The sequence below is a fragment of the Trichosurus vulpecula genome, chromosome 2 (assembly GCF_011100635.1).
Source record: "Trichosurus vulpecula isolate mTriVul1 chromosome 2, mTriVul1.pri, whole genome shotgun sequence".
NCBI classification, from domain to species: Eukaryota; Metazoa; Chordata; class Mammalia; order Diprotodontia; family Phalangeridae; genus Trichosurus; species Trichosurus vulpecula.
In genome coordinates, this window is record NC_050574.1 from 212,704,681 (window position 1) to 212,718,076 (window position 13,396).

Consider the following 13,396-nt stretch of genomic DNA (forward strand, 5'->3'; position numbering starts at 1 on the left):
TGGGAAAGTTAATCCCCAGTACTACCATAAACAAATCAATGACTCCTAATTGTCTTAGTGCTGAGAAACATTCCAAGACAAAAAGATCCCATTTTAGCTGCCCCATTCAAACAAAGGCCAGAATCATTAAAGGTACTAAGAGAAGAACCCTAAAAAGTCCCACCTTAATTACTGATACACTATCCCAAGATGAAATTATCCAGGCAGTAACCTAAGTTCAAGAGATCCTAAGGTTCCATCCAGAGGTTCAATCAGAGGTTTTAGCTGTGATCAGGGTCAGCAGCAAAGTTCATTAGAGCAATAGTGGCTGATTACAGAGGAAGCACTTACAGAAGAATATGGAAAGATCTAGTCACCAGAATACAGTGACAACTTCAAGGATTGTGCTCCATTATGATGGAGAAAAGTGTCAGCTATGGACTCTAGAAAGGCAATGATTCTCAGAGCCTAGCAGAGAGCTATACCTAAAGGGAGTCCCTCTACGAAGAAAGAAAAGCATTCTCAGTAAACAGGAACTGTGAGTTATTCCCTTGTCACCTATATTGCCTGCACATGTGCCTCAATATCTTTGTACTTTAGGTTTGAACTCTACCCCTCCATGGGGATCTTACATATACAAAGGGAGAAGTACCCATGACACAAGTTAAAGTTTAATCTGTATTACTAACATTTTCAATTGTCACTTTACGTCTAGACAATCAGCAAGTCAAGGCCTCATTTGCAGTACTTACTGATTTCTAAGACATAATATGTTCACACTGAAAATCTAATGGTCGGCTCTAGCTGAGTAACTATAAGCAGGCTCCAGCACACATATGTCTTTATATTGGTTTTCATGTATAGATGTAAAGTGTGTCCAAAAGTCTAAGTTTAAATATCTAATACATTTAAACTACACGAAGACTTTTGGGATATCCTGCATATATGTACATACATGTTATACATGTAAAATCTTGTACAGACATTACAAATTATTTGAGCCCAGAAGTAGGAGGAAAGCAAGATGCATTGTACTGGGGAAATTGCAAAGTTCGTTTAATGACCCTACACTTCTCCAGAAACAATAGCCTATCTTTGTAATAACAATATTCCACTGGTATTGATGAGGGCACAGTCTCTAGGAACCCCCTTGAATCTGGAATACAGTCTCTGGGAGCCCCCTTGAACTGTCCTTGAATCTTCCAACTGGATCTGGCCTTCCCCTAAGGCCACAAGCCTCACATTATCATTAGGCCAAATCTCTACCTAGCCTCACCCTTTATTGTCCAGCTACTTTCCCACCCTTGATATATCAGTATCCATGCCTTCAGCTACTTCCCATCCTTAATTCCATTCTCTAGGTTCCTGGACTCTGACCCCACCTTATCCTCCTTAGACTTCCCCTCAAGACCCTCCCTAAACCCCTCCTCTTGTCACCCCAGACCACCCCTCAATCCCTCCTACAATCTTTGTGTATATAATCTCCATCTTGCCTCCATGAAGGTGCTCAGATTCAATCTAATTCAGGAGGTTGAATCTGGCCCGCTTGTGGAAACAGGCGTCACAAAAAGGGGTGGATTTCTTAAGACAGCCCATTGTGGTGAATCCTTAATAAACTTTCTCTTTTCCCTTGGCTGAGAAGGCTTGAGTCGAATTCTTTCTGCAGGACCCGGCGTGTAGGTATTTTGGAACCTATGGTTCCGTACAATCTTCATTTTTACAATAACCTCTTCAGTATTGTTGTATGTCCATGAGACATGGACCATTACAGTCTCTGAAGAATAACTACTCAGAAGGAGACAGTGGGGAAGTACATGCTACATGTGAGTAGGCTGCAATACAAACTACCAAAAACTAGAGTAAAGGATGCCAACAAAGAAATCTCTAATTGAAAATGAAGATAAGCTGGTCTTTGAGATAGAGGAGTAGCCAGGAGGCAAACTCTACGCTGCACAGGTATTTACTTAATGTCAGTAGAAAGCAAGGAAGGCATATTGGGCAGACCCCCTGTGGCAAACTCATGGAAAATATGAGCAATAGGTGAACAAGATGCACAGTGATCTGCATCACTGAAGGGAACATCGACATCAGAAAGCTCATTTGGGTAGTTGAGTTCAAAGGAATTGCCCAGATTCTCTGAAATTGGTAATAAATCAGTCATTCCTAAGGTAGTGCCAGTAGGACAAGAGTTGGGCAAAGTCAGCTCACTCCCCATTCAAGGAGACATCAATGTCAGAACAAAGTTCCAACCCCAGTACTTAAAGGAAAGTTTATCCTCTGGGTAGGCAGGCATCTCCAATGCCAGAAGAGAGACAAACTAACTTTTTAATGCCTCCTGGGAAATTAATCTTTACCAGGCTCCTTCTGGGCATACTTTCCACATCAAGGATGGAGAAACAAAAGTTCTAGACAATTTTTGCTAATATTTGAATCTTTGCTAACTACTTTCTGTCCTGCCTTGTGAATGCTAAATTCACTACTTCTCTAATTATTTCTGGAAATAATGGCTTAGAACTGATTGAAAATGGTGTTTTATCTAAAAAAAATTTGATTTGCAACATTTAAAAATTTTGTGAAATGTTCTAATTGTACAAGAATAAGCTTTATTTATGATAAACTTCTTTTGAATTGAAGAAGGAAGTCGGCTAGAGCTACAGGCAGGGTGGTTTGCAAAATATCTTCTGGTAGACTTTGTTCATTTCAATATTTTGCAGGGATTGGCTGTTAGTAGCTGCAAATAAGGAAGTCTTCAAGTTAGGGGATTTCTCAGTGGAAGTTCCCAGATAAGATACTTGTTAGACTCAGGACAGTTTCACTGTGGGCTGCATTTTGAAAACCTGGTGACAAAGCTTTCAGACTACACAATTACCTAAGTATTTAAAGAAGAATAATCTATGACTCAGGACTAATCGAGAAGTTTCTAATAAGGTAATGAAAAGCTTTTGTGCCTGTTGATTGTCAGTTACTAAATTAGCATATAAAATTAAATTACAGTATATCCATTTTAACTACTCTCTACTCGTGTTAAAAGCATAATGAAAGGCCTAAACCTACAATCCCTACAATCGAAGGGAATTTGGCTAGTCTAAGAAATTAAAGAAGAAATGAAAATAAAGAGATGATATTATTTTAAAAAAATTATTCTTTCTAGCTTTCCAGTGAGTAAAATCATGAGTATCTATGGACCTCTTTAAAACTATTTCTCTTTAGCTCAACTTTGGAACATAGGCCTTTTCTAATGTTCAAGTTTATTATAAAATATTTCAGGACAAAAGACCAAATACACATAAGATCTGTACATTAGTCGATTAGGTTGCTGTTTTCTCTTGGGATAATAAACTAAATATGGTTTGCAGTTTTTCTTTTCTGTTTTCTTTTTTTGCTGAAATCTGATGGATTAATTCTAAACTGATACAGAATTCCCATTTTGTTGTGAGCTTGGGTTTGGTAATTTCCATTTTATGGGAAACATATGCTTGTCAATCTTACTTTAACACAATAATCAGCTAAACTTTTTTAGTTCTTGTCTTAGATTATTTTAATTTACTTCACTGTAGTACACTAACCTGATTCTGGTAAAGTTCAACTTTTTATCTTCAAAATCAAATGTTAATGCTATAGATTGTACTAGAACCATGGAAATAATGCTGGGACAAGTTGATAGATCCAGAAACAAATGAAGCATCAGATGTAAGCCGCCTACTACTTGAAGTCATGGCTACAGTAAGAGGTCGAGACAAATATTTTCCCTTATTTTTTTTTCCATATCCCTCATTTTATACAAGTGATTATACATATAAAGCAGATTAATTATTACCAGACTTACTGATATTAACATTATCTTTTCTGATATATAGCTTCAAAGCATGAATGGTTTTGATATTTTGTTACTTAGTACTATACTAAATATAGTGCCATATTACTCACTAAGAGCTCAAAATAGATTGTCTGATGATGAATGACCAAAAAGGCTTAGTTAATGATTTCTTATCTTCCTCTCAAACAACTAAATTTTCCCCAGACATCTCTGGGAAGGTTTGAAGAGGCCAGATTAATTGTACAAATTACATGCTATTGTTATCCAGAAGAAGACAATGTAAAGATGAAATTGGTAAATAATAGTTCAACAAAGAATATAAGGCTTCTTCTCTTGTAGAACATGATGTGTGCTTGCTCTGGCAGCACATAATAAAATTGGAAAGTCTGGTGTTTATCGCAGGAAGGCAGAGTTGGTTAATGAAGAAGGGAGAAGGATACAAAGGAGCTTTAGAAAAACAAGACAGTCTTAACAGGAGTCCTGTTTTTCCTGTGTCACCTACATTAAGTTCACCTGAAACTTTGACAGCTAATCATGAGCAGCATACAAGTGTATGACTTGTTAAAGAAGCATTCACTAAACATACCTTCGAACATTGTTGTCCTATAAACTGTTTTGAATTTGCAATGCTTTCCTCCACAATAGTGAAAGATGAGCAGGATTTTAAATTACATACTTGGACAAGGGATAGAAATTTGAATTTAGAAAAGAATGGCAAAAAAACAAAAATAAAAACTAAGGAAACTGGTACTCATTTGCATAATAAAAGGAAATTAGTTACCAAAGTATTACTCTATCTTGACTTTTAAACAGGTATCTCTTTCTATATATGTATGTGTGCACACACACACACACACACACACACACTCACAAACATATTCCTCCAAAAACAACAAAGTAGGGCATGAAGGCCTAGAAAAGGCATTCCCAAACATTCCCAAACAAAAACAAAGAACAAGTAGTCCCACTTAAGGGGATGAGAGAGGAAGGATGAAGGAGACCCAAAAACTGACAAGTCACTGCTATTTAAAGAACAAACTGAAATTAGGCTAAAATATCAGCTGAAATTACAATAAAAGTAATGGTCAAATACATTATTTCACTTGCAAAAAAATGGCAAAAGCCATTTTTCAGGAGAATAGATTTAAAATTGTCCCTTGGAATGATATTATTAATGGTATTTTACACATGACAATTTGGTCATAAGAATGAATGCTTCATTCATATTCCTTTCCATTCTGCGACTACAGCAGATGTTAGGAACTCCGTGCCTCCAAGCTCACACTGAGATCACCAAATAAATTATCAATTAGTTTTGTAAATGAGTACCTTCTCCAAAAATTATCAGCCCAAGCATTATTTTAAAAGGCCTGAAGCTATCTCCAGAAAACAGAGAAATTCTACTCACTGATCTGAGTAGGACTATACAGTGGAAAATAGATATATTTCTAAATGTAGGTCATCAAGAATGTCTGGTTTAGGTAAGAAAGAGCTTATTATACAATTCTGTTACAACATCAATTATTGAAAAAGTCGGATTTTTTATCTCTTACAACCTTTTTCTGAGGGAGCCTGTTTAAAAAATATGTAATTCTTTTGAAAGACTGGCCCCCAGATGATGACCTCATTAGCCCAATTCCTGGCCGTGATTAGGAAAACCATGTGTGAATGTCCCATGAAGAGGTTGAACTTCATTTTTTAAAAGACTTTATTGGATTGAGAATAGTTTACTTCTGGAGACCTGTAGAGGAGCTGGTTTAGACATAGGACATTTTTTAAAAAACTGTTGTACAACATATTATGTCATCATGGAGGGGGAAGGGGAACATTTGTTTCCACTACTCCAGTATTACATAAGACCCTACAATTACCCAAGAGCAGGGGTATGTTGGTAAATGTTTGACAAGCAGCTGCAGGAGGGGAAGGGGGTGGGAGAAGAGGGAACCATAAACTTAATCCAATTCTAAATTTAATCTGCATTAACACTTTCTAAGGTCTGTGGTCAATTGACAAAACAAGGAATCAAGCCCTATTTTGTTGCAGTTTGCTGATTTCTGAAGTATAAATGCTAACTGAAAAATTAGGAAGGGTCTCTCAGCTCTCTGAAACTAGTTAGAACTGGCTTCAGCGTACCTATGTCCAAGAATTTTTCTTTGCCCAAAGATTACCTAAATAAGTCCCCCAATAATAGAAATCTGAGGAATCTATTGATCAATTTACATTCTGCTACTAAAATATAAACTTCTTAGGAGGAGAAACTTTTAATTTTTTTTTTGTATCATCACAGCCTAATACATAGATGGGTTAAATTGTTCAAAACATATGTCTAATCTAATGTAACTTTGAATTTGCTTAGAAAAGGTTTGCCTTATTTTAGGAAGCAAGTCTGGTATATAAAAAAGACTCAGATGAAGCTCATATAACCAGGCAAGAAATGGAGAAAAGGCTGTAAAATGTATATAGTCTTTTCATCGATGAGTATGCAGCCTGAATTAGCCGAAAGTCTATGATAAAGCTGAAAGATTAAGAGATGGGAGGCAACTGCTAGCAAGGTTATTCTCATTTTATTAGGAAAAGATTGTTTAAGAGTCAGGGCAACCCCCTTAACAAAATCACAATATCTGAGATGGAAGGTTCTTCAGAGAGGCCAACCTAGTCCAAGGACCAAACAGCCATAAAAGAAGGCGGGCAGGAGCTTTTCAGCCTGAAGAGATAAACAAAAACATTGCCTTAGGGACTCTCCAGACCTCCTCAGCAAAAAAGGTTAGATTTGTAGCCTAAATAAGACTTTTTGCCATGGTGTGCCAACCAGTTAGTATTTGGCTCCAGTTAAAACGAACTAGAATATGAGTGAACATTGCTCTGGAAATGAAAAACCTCGTTTTACACTTGATGAAACTGAAACCCAGGGAGGTTAAGGGACTTGCTGAATGTCACACAAGTTGTAAGTTACTTGAGCAAAGATTTGACCCCAGATCTCTGACTAGAAGGAAGTAATTCACTTTAGGATTGTACTTAAATTGAAGAAGGGAATCTCCAAAAATTCAGTAAACAAAGAAAAGGCTAAATTTTCAGGCAAGCCCTCCCAGTTACAGAATTTCCAGTTATACTGATCTATGTAAATATATTTTTCTTAATATAACATGATCGTTTTATTAATTTAAACACTAGGTAACCTCTTAAACTACTTGGTATATACCCTGCTTCAACAGGGAGATAAAAGATGGCACCAAGATAATTTTCAGAGGCGTAAAAACCATTTCAACCTCTAGGCAAAATGAAAGTAGATGAATTTGTCTCCCTTGTGTTTTCTCTTGGCTCTTCCCCATAACTTCCCAAAGGTCCTCATTTTAGTGCCCAAGCTAGCACTCCCCTTCCCACACCACCCCAGACTCCCAAATCACCTCATCGTTCTCTTACACACACACACACACACACACACACACACACACACACACACACACACACACACACACACACCCTCCAATTTTGTTAAGTGTCTAGATGCTCCAATTTTCTAAATAAGTTTTATTAAGTTGTGCCTGCAGTATAGCTTAACCTTCTCACTATCTTTTTGTTTTAAAAGAAGTTGCTAACCTGGAAGAATATCTAATTGATCTAGCAGAAAGGGTAAAGCGGGAGCCAGGAATTCTGGATTCTGGTCCCAGCTCTGTGAATGTGAAATGAGGTGGTTAAGCTAGATTAAGGGTTCTTAATCTTTTAGTACATCATGGATCTCTTTGGTAGACTGGTGAAACTCCATAGATCATAGGATAACGTAACGCACAAAATGAAACATGTAAGAGTACAAAAGAAACCAACTCTATTGAAATATAGTTATCAAAGTACTTTTTTTAAAAAAGTTCATCGACCCCACATTGATAATCCTGGTTGTTGTTGTTCAGTTGTGTCCAACTCTACATGACCATGTTTTGGGTTTTCTTGGCAAAGATATTGTAGTGGTTTGCCATTTCCTTCTCCAGCTCATTTTTGCAGATAAGAAAACTGAAGCAAACACAGTTAAGTGACTTGCCCACGGACAAACAGCTAGTAAGTGTCTGAGGCTAGATTTGAACTCAGGTCTTCCTTGACTCCAGGCCCACTGTTCTCTCTACCGCACAACCTAGCTGCCTCCAATAATCATGGTAGATGATCTCTAAGTCTTCTTGGAACTCTAACATTCCAGGATCCTCTGAATGTGAATAAGTCATGGCCATCAGAGCCTTCTGCATTTAACTTGACATTTTATTCTGCAATTCCAAGGTCACAGGATATAGGCTATAACTCATTAGAAGTCATCTATTCTAATTTTCATTTTATAATTGAGGAGAACTGCTCAGAAAGGGTAAGCATCTTACCCAATGTCACACAGGCGATAAGTGACAAGGAATAGAATATGACACAGGTCCTTGACTCCCAATGTTGTTGTTGTCGCTTTCCATTTTCCTCTTTCTACCGTAACATGCTGCCTCTCTCCAGGGCAGGACTTTTTAAAAAAATAGAATAGACTTCACAAGGAGAGGATCCCTTGCCCCTTAGACAACATTTTATTGGCCAATTTCTAGATATAATGAAGCTGACTGTTTTCTATGCCCCCCCACCCTAATTTCTGTCCTCCCTGATCCTTCTTCTCTAATTTGTGAATAAAGGTTTTCGTAAGACCATTAACTTCCATCCCATTTGCTCCCTGGAACCTCCATTTGCTCCCCAGAACCTCCAATCTCACTCACTCCTTCAGTCTTCTCTCATCTCTGCTCTGGATTCTCAGAACCTCTCCACCATGAATCTCCCTCTTCCACCAAGGCCTCAGACTTTTCTGCTGCCTTTTACGCATTGTATTTCTCCCATTATAAGCCTTTTGAGGTCTAGGACTGTCTCTTCTTGTGTTTGTACAATGTTCTAAAAGTCTTAAAAGCTAAATTTTTAAAGTGCCTAGCATATAGTAGGGGCTTAATCAGTTTTTTAAGAAATAAAAATCTTGATCATAGTTCCCTATCTTCCAGATTTACATAATGTTAACAGCTCCAGTGAAATGATTCAATTTTCCTGGTGTTTTTCAGTATGGTCTTCTACTCTGTAGCTCAAGATGTGTCTCAAACCACTATAAGAAGACAATGTGATGTCAATTAACAAATATATATTAGGGGTACCATGCAAGAGACACTATGCTGTGTAATTTAGGAAAGAAAAAGTAGAATTTCTTCTTTCCACCCCACTCTTCCAACAACTTCATTTAGTTAGAGAGATAAGGTACTTAAACACCAATGGTTATAAGACAAAGAACTGTCTAAATTTCCTGTTGGTGGTATAGACAAATGCAATAAGGAATTTGGAGAAGATGGGGGAAGAGAGGTGCTGAATGCATCAATAAAACTTTGTGGAGAAGATGGAATTTGAATTGGGCCCTGGACAATTAGCAGGACTTGGATAAGCAGAAAAGAGCAATGGACTTTTCAAGTTATAAATATTTCCATTAAAAATCAGCTAGCACTCCATAATCTCTCTAAAGGCCTCTTTGAGGACAAGCAGCTTCTGTGTGAAGTGTGCCTAATTAGATGAGCTCTTTCTAGAAACCACAGAGAAGAGAGCAATTGCCCTTCGTAACACCAGATGACCCACTAGTTTTTCCACTTTCCTGAAGCAAATGGAGGGCAACGATGAAGACAGGCCTTGTTGGGAGCAACCTGGATACAGTGCCAGTATGTGTTACTCAGGAAGCCTGGAATTAAAGGCATAACCTATCTTCTTCAAGAAAATGGCTCCCTCTTCACCTCATAACTCTAAAATCAAAAAAATTCACAATTATTCGATGCTTTATGGCTTATGAAGTGTTTTTCATATATCTGCTCATTTGATCTTCTTCCTCACAATAACTTTGCGAGATATATAGCATAGCTATTACTATCTGCATTTCCGAGCTGAGGAAACCTCAGAAGAGAAGCCACTTCTCCAAGGTCATACTGCTAGGTAGTGTTGGAGTTGGGACTAGAATTTACATCTCCTACTCCCTTATATTCCAATCTTCCTTCCAACCTCACCTTGACTCTTACAGCTATAGAGAAGCTCAATGACCATCAGGTAGTAAGTAGAATGAAGTCAGTCACCTCCCCTTTTCACTGTATATATTTTGTAAGTGTGTATTTATTTGAATGTTTGTCTCCCCCATCAGACTTGCCTTTCTGTGAATCCCCAGAGCTTCCACGAGTGCCAGACGCATGATGATTAACAGATGCTTTTTGACTTTCTGCCTCTAGCTCCTGGACAGGGTAAAGGCCATTCTTCTTGCCATAGTCGTTGAGGGTAAGGCGTTTTATTATCAAAAGTATTACAGGCTGTAAAATGATTACATACCAAGTAATGTCAAAATGCCCTACCTTAGGATGTTTTTCAACAAATCTACAGAGACTGAAGAATGCTAAGGGACCCTGCTTTGAATCTCACCTCCACTATTTACCACATGTGTATCTTCGGGCAAATAACTAAAAGAAAAACCTCGCTGGGCCTCAGTTTCCTTATCTGTAAAACAAGGAGAGTGGCCTCTAAAGTCCCCCTGGTCCTGGTAACCTTTAGGCTTGGGCTGGTTGTTGTCTTGCCTGTGTCACCAGGAAGAGCTGTGTTAGCTGTCGTTCTTCTGGGCTCCTCGTGGAGAGGAGAGAAGTGCTCACAAGGGGTTAATGATTCCGCGCGCAGGAGCTGCCCTCTGAACTGGAACCGAAAGCGACTTCCGGTTAGAGTCCCTGCTTTGGGTGCTGACAAGCTGATAAAGTTGGGGCTCTGAATTCCTGAACTGTGTGAGTAACGAGCTGCCTGCCTCCCTGAGTGGCGGGTCCGGCCCTCCCCGCTGCGGTGCCGGGGGTCTGAGCTTGTGTGAGGTGGGGGTGGGGCACAGCCGGGGGACGGGGTTGGGGGGGCGCGGGGGAGCGGCAGGAGCGGGGGCGGGGCCCGGAGAGAGCCCGGAGTTTGTCCACAAGTCAGTGCGGCCGCCCTTGCTCCCGGGAGGAGGAGCGGAGTGATGGCACCACAGGGCCAGGCGAGCGCGCGCACGCACGGGCGCCCCCAGCACACACCCCCTCTCTATCACAAGCACACACACACGCACACACTCACACTATCACACCCTCTATCTCACACTGTGTCTCAAACACTTTCACACACACTAACTCACACTACCTCACAAACACTCGCACACCCTGTCGCCCACAACCTCTGTATCTCAAACACTCTCAGGCTCACACACTTCCACACACACGCTGCTTCATGCACTCACTCGTGCACTCTTAAACACACTCATCCTCACACACTAACACACCATCTCACTAAACTCACACTCAGTAACATCACTTACACACTATTTCACACACACTATCTTACAATCACTCACATTCTCACACTCACTTTCGTCTTGCATTCCCACATACACTTTCTCACAATACAGTCACTCTATCTCACACTTTGGCACACTCATTCTGTCACATACACACTAACTCACGCCATCTCACAGGCTCATACATTCTGATACATAGTCTCTCACATCTCACTGCTATCTTTCACACACTGTCTCATACATACCCATCTCACAATCACACACACACACTCTCACACCTCACTTTGTTAGTTTCTCCACCTGGGCAAGGGGAATAAGGATGATTGATGGGAGCAAGGAGGCTCCTCATTTTTTACTTCCTGTGACTTCCTTTAGTGCTGGTGGAGGCATAGGAAAAGCAAAGTATTGTTGAAATAGGGATGTGGTTTATTATTTAGTGTCTGATTTCATTTAACAGAGCCAACCTGACAGAGTTATTGTGAGGATCAAATGAGATAGTGTTTATAAAAAGTGTTTAGCACAGTACCTGGCACATAGTAAGCACTATAGAAATGCGTATTTCTCCCACCCACCCCTTAATACTAAATATGATTTTACAGTTAAACCACTGTTACAAAAGATTTCAAATATGGGTACACAAGTTTCTAGGTTTTCTGTGGGACAGTTAGGAATAGGAAACAGACCTGTGATTTCATTGATATAGGAAACTCCCTGATGAAGGAATGCTCTCCACCAGTGCAGGTTGGCACCTTGTAGACAACTTAGTCTTAGGGAGTTGCCTAGAGCAGAAGTGTCAAAGGTGGCCCACTGGCCATGCTGAAGGAACCAGATTAAAATGTGACTGGGAAATATTTAACAAAATAAATAACAATACAATAGAACATAGATAATATTAATATGTAGTTTTCTAAATTAATCTGTTCAGCCCACAGGGATCTTTATGTACTGGATTAATGGCCCCCATTTCTATTTGAGTTTGAATCTACTAGCCTAGAGCTCAGAAGTTAAGTGACAGATGATCACAGAGCCACTATTTGTCAGAGTTGGGACTTGAACACAGATTCCTGACTCCTAGGACAGCCCATTGTCCACTACACCATGCCAACTCTCTGCAGTTAATATACTCTGAATCTTAATAGGTTTTAAAATATTGTGAATATGCTTGCTACCATATTGCCTTTCCTTGGCTTTTACACAGGTTTTGTGAGGTGTCACCACAATTTATACGGTAAAGAGAAGCTCATGAAAGGTTTAGTCAGTGAATCTTGACAGATTCTGAAAGGGAACCTCAGAATCCTGATAGATCAGTGTTAATATTACCATCCTGGTCTGTAAAATTCACTATTAGCCTAGAATTTAACGGAGTAAAAGCGGTACTACTAATCAAGGGTTAAAGAAATCTGTGAACATAATTAAGCTGAAGAAAAATTAACTGCTCCCCTAATGGCACATTTTAATTACCAAAAAGTACAAAAACATTGCTACTTAAAAGTTTCCTTTATCTCATAGGAGAAGCTTCTGACAGCATGTCACATGTAAGGAAGGAGGTGTAATAAGTGCCAAACAAAATTTACTATGAGGAAGAATAAGGTGGTTCTCTTTCTCAGCACAGATCAGAGATTTCAAGGGAGAAACGACAAGAAAGAATTCTCATTAAGACACAGAAAAATTATTTATCAAACATGACCATAATTTATAAAAATGACATGAAGTTCTCTTGAGTAAATCCAAATTAATGAGGAAATGATTCCCATGGTACAGCAGTAGTGGACTAACAGGAAGAAAAATGTGAGGGGTCTGGGTCATTTTCATTCCTCTAGAGGATGGCAGGGAAAGGACTTTGAATATGTTTTTGAGAGAGCCGATATTTCTTGGATAAATAGTCTTTCTTTTCTTCTTTAGCAACATTATAAAGGTATAACTTCTGCCAAGAATTGTTCCTCTATGGTATGACCCAAAAGAAACCAAGAGTGAAACTCCTGGTAAAAGCATCAGTTTCATTCTTTTGTCACTTGCTTCACAGTATTACAAGGGAAATTTATCATAAAGATCATTGCTAAGACTTTCCACCATCGCAGTAAATTACCGTAGTAGAATTTCAAAATGTGTGGCAGAGAAAACACCCTATAAAGGCCATGCATTATCTCATATCCACCATGGCACTGAAATCTTGACATTATCATGAAACACCCAGGTAGGCCTGGGGAATTGAAAAAAACGAAGCATCCAACCAGGACAATTTTTCTTCATTCAAGAGAACGAAAACTCCTTGAGGG

The 13,396-nt window shown here is 39.1% G+C and overlaps 1 protein-coding gene across 4 annotated transcripts in view; it reads left to right on the forward strand.

Annotated features, from left to right (window-relative positions):
• The first annotated feature begins 2,793 nt into the window (after positions 1-2,793).
• The window catches only part of TANK (TRAF family member associated NFKB activator), a 90,490-nt gene continuing 79,887 nt past the window's right edge, over positions 2,794-13,396 (forward strand). Inside the window, exon 1 of one of the 4 annotated variants that reach the window (XM_036746912.1) lies at positions 2,794-2,907. The gene's annotated coding sequence lies outside the window, so the exon portion shown is untranslated. Of the gene's footprint in view, positions 2,908-10,526; positions 10,588-13,396 lie in introns of those variants that run through there. The other 3 variants (XM_036746910.1, XM_036746913.1, XM_036746911.1) reach the window with 3 other exon arrangements.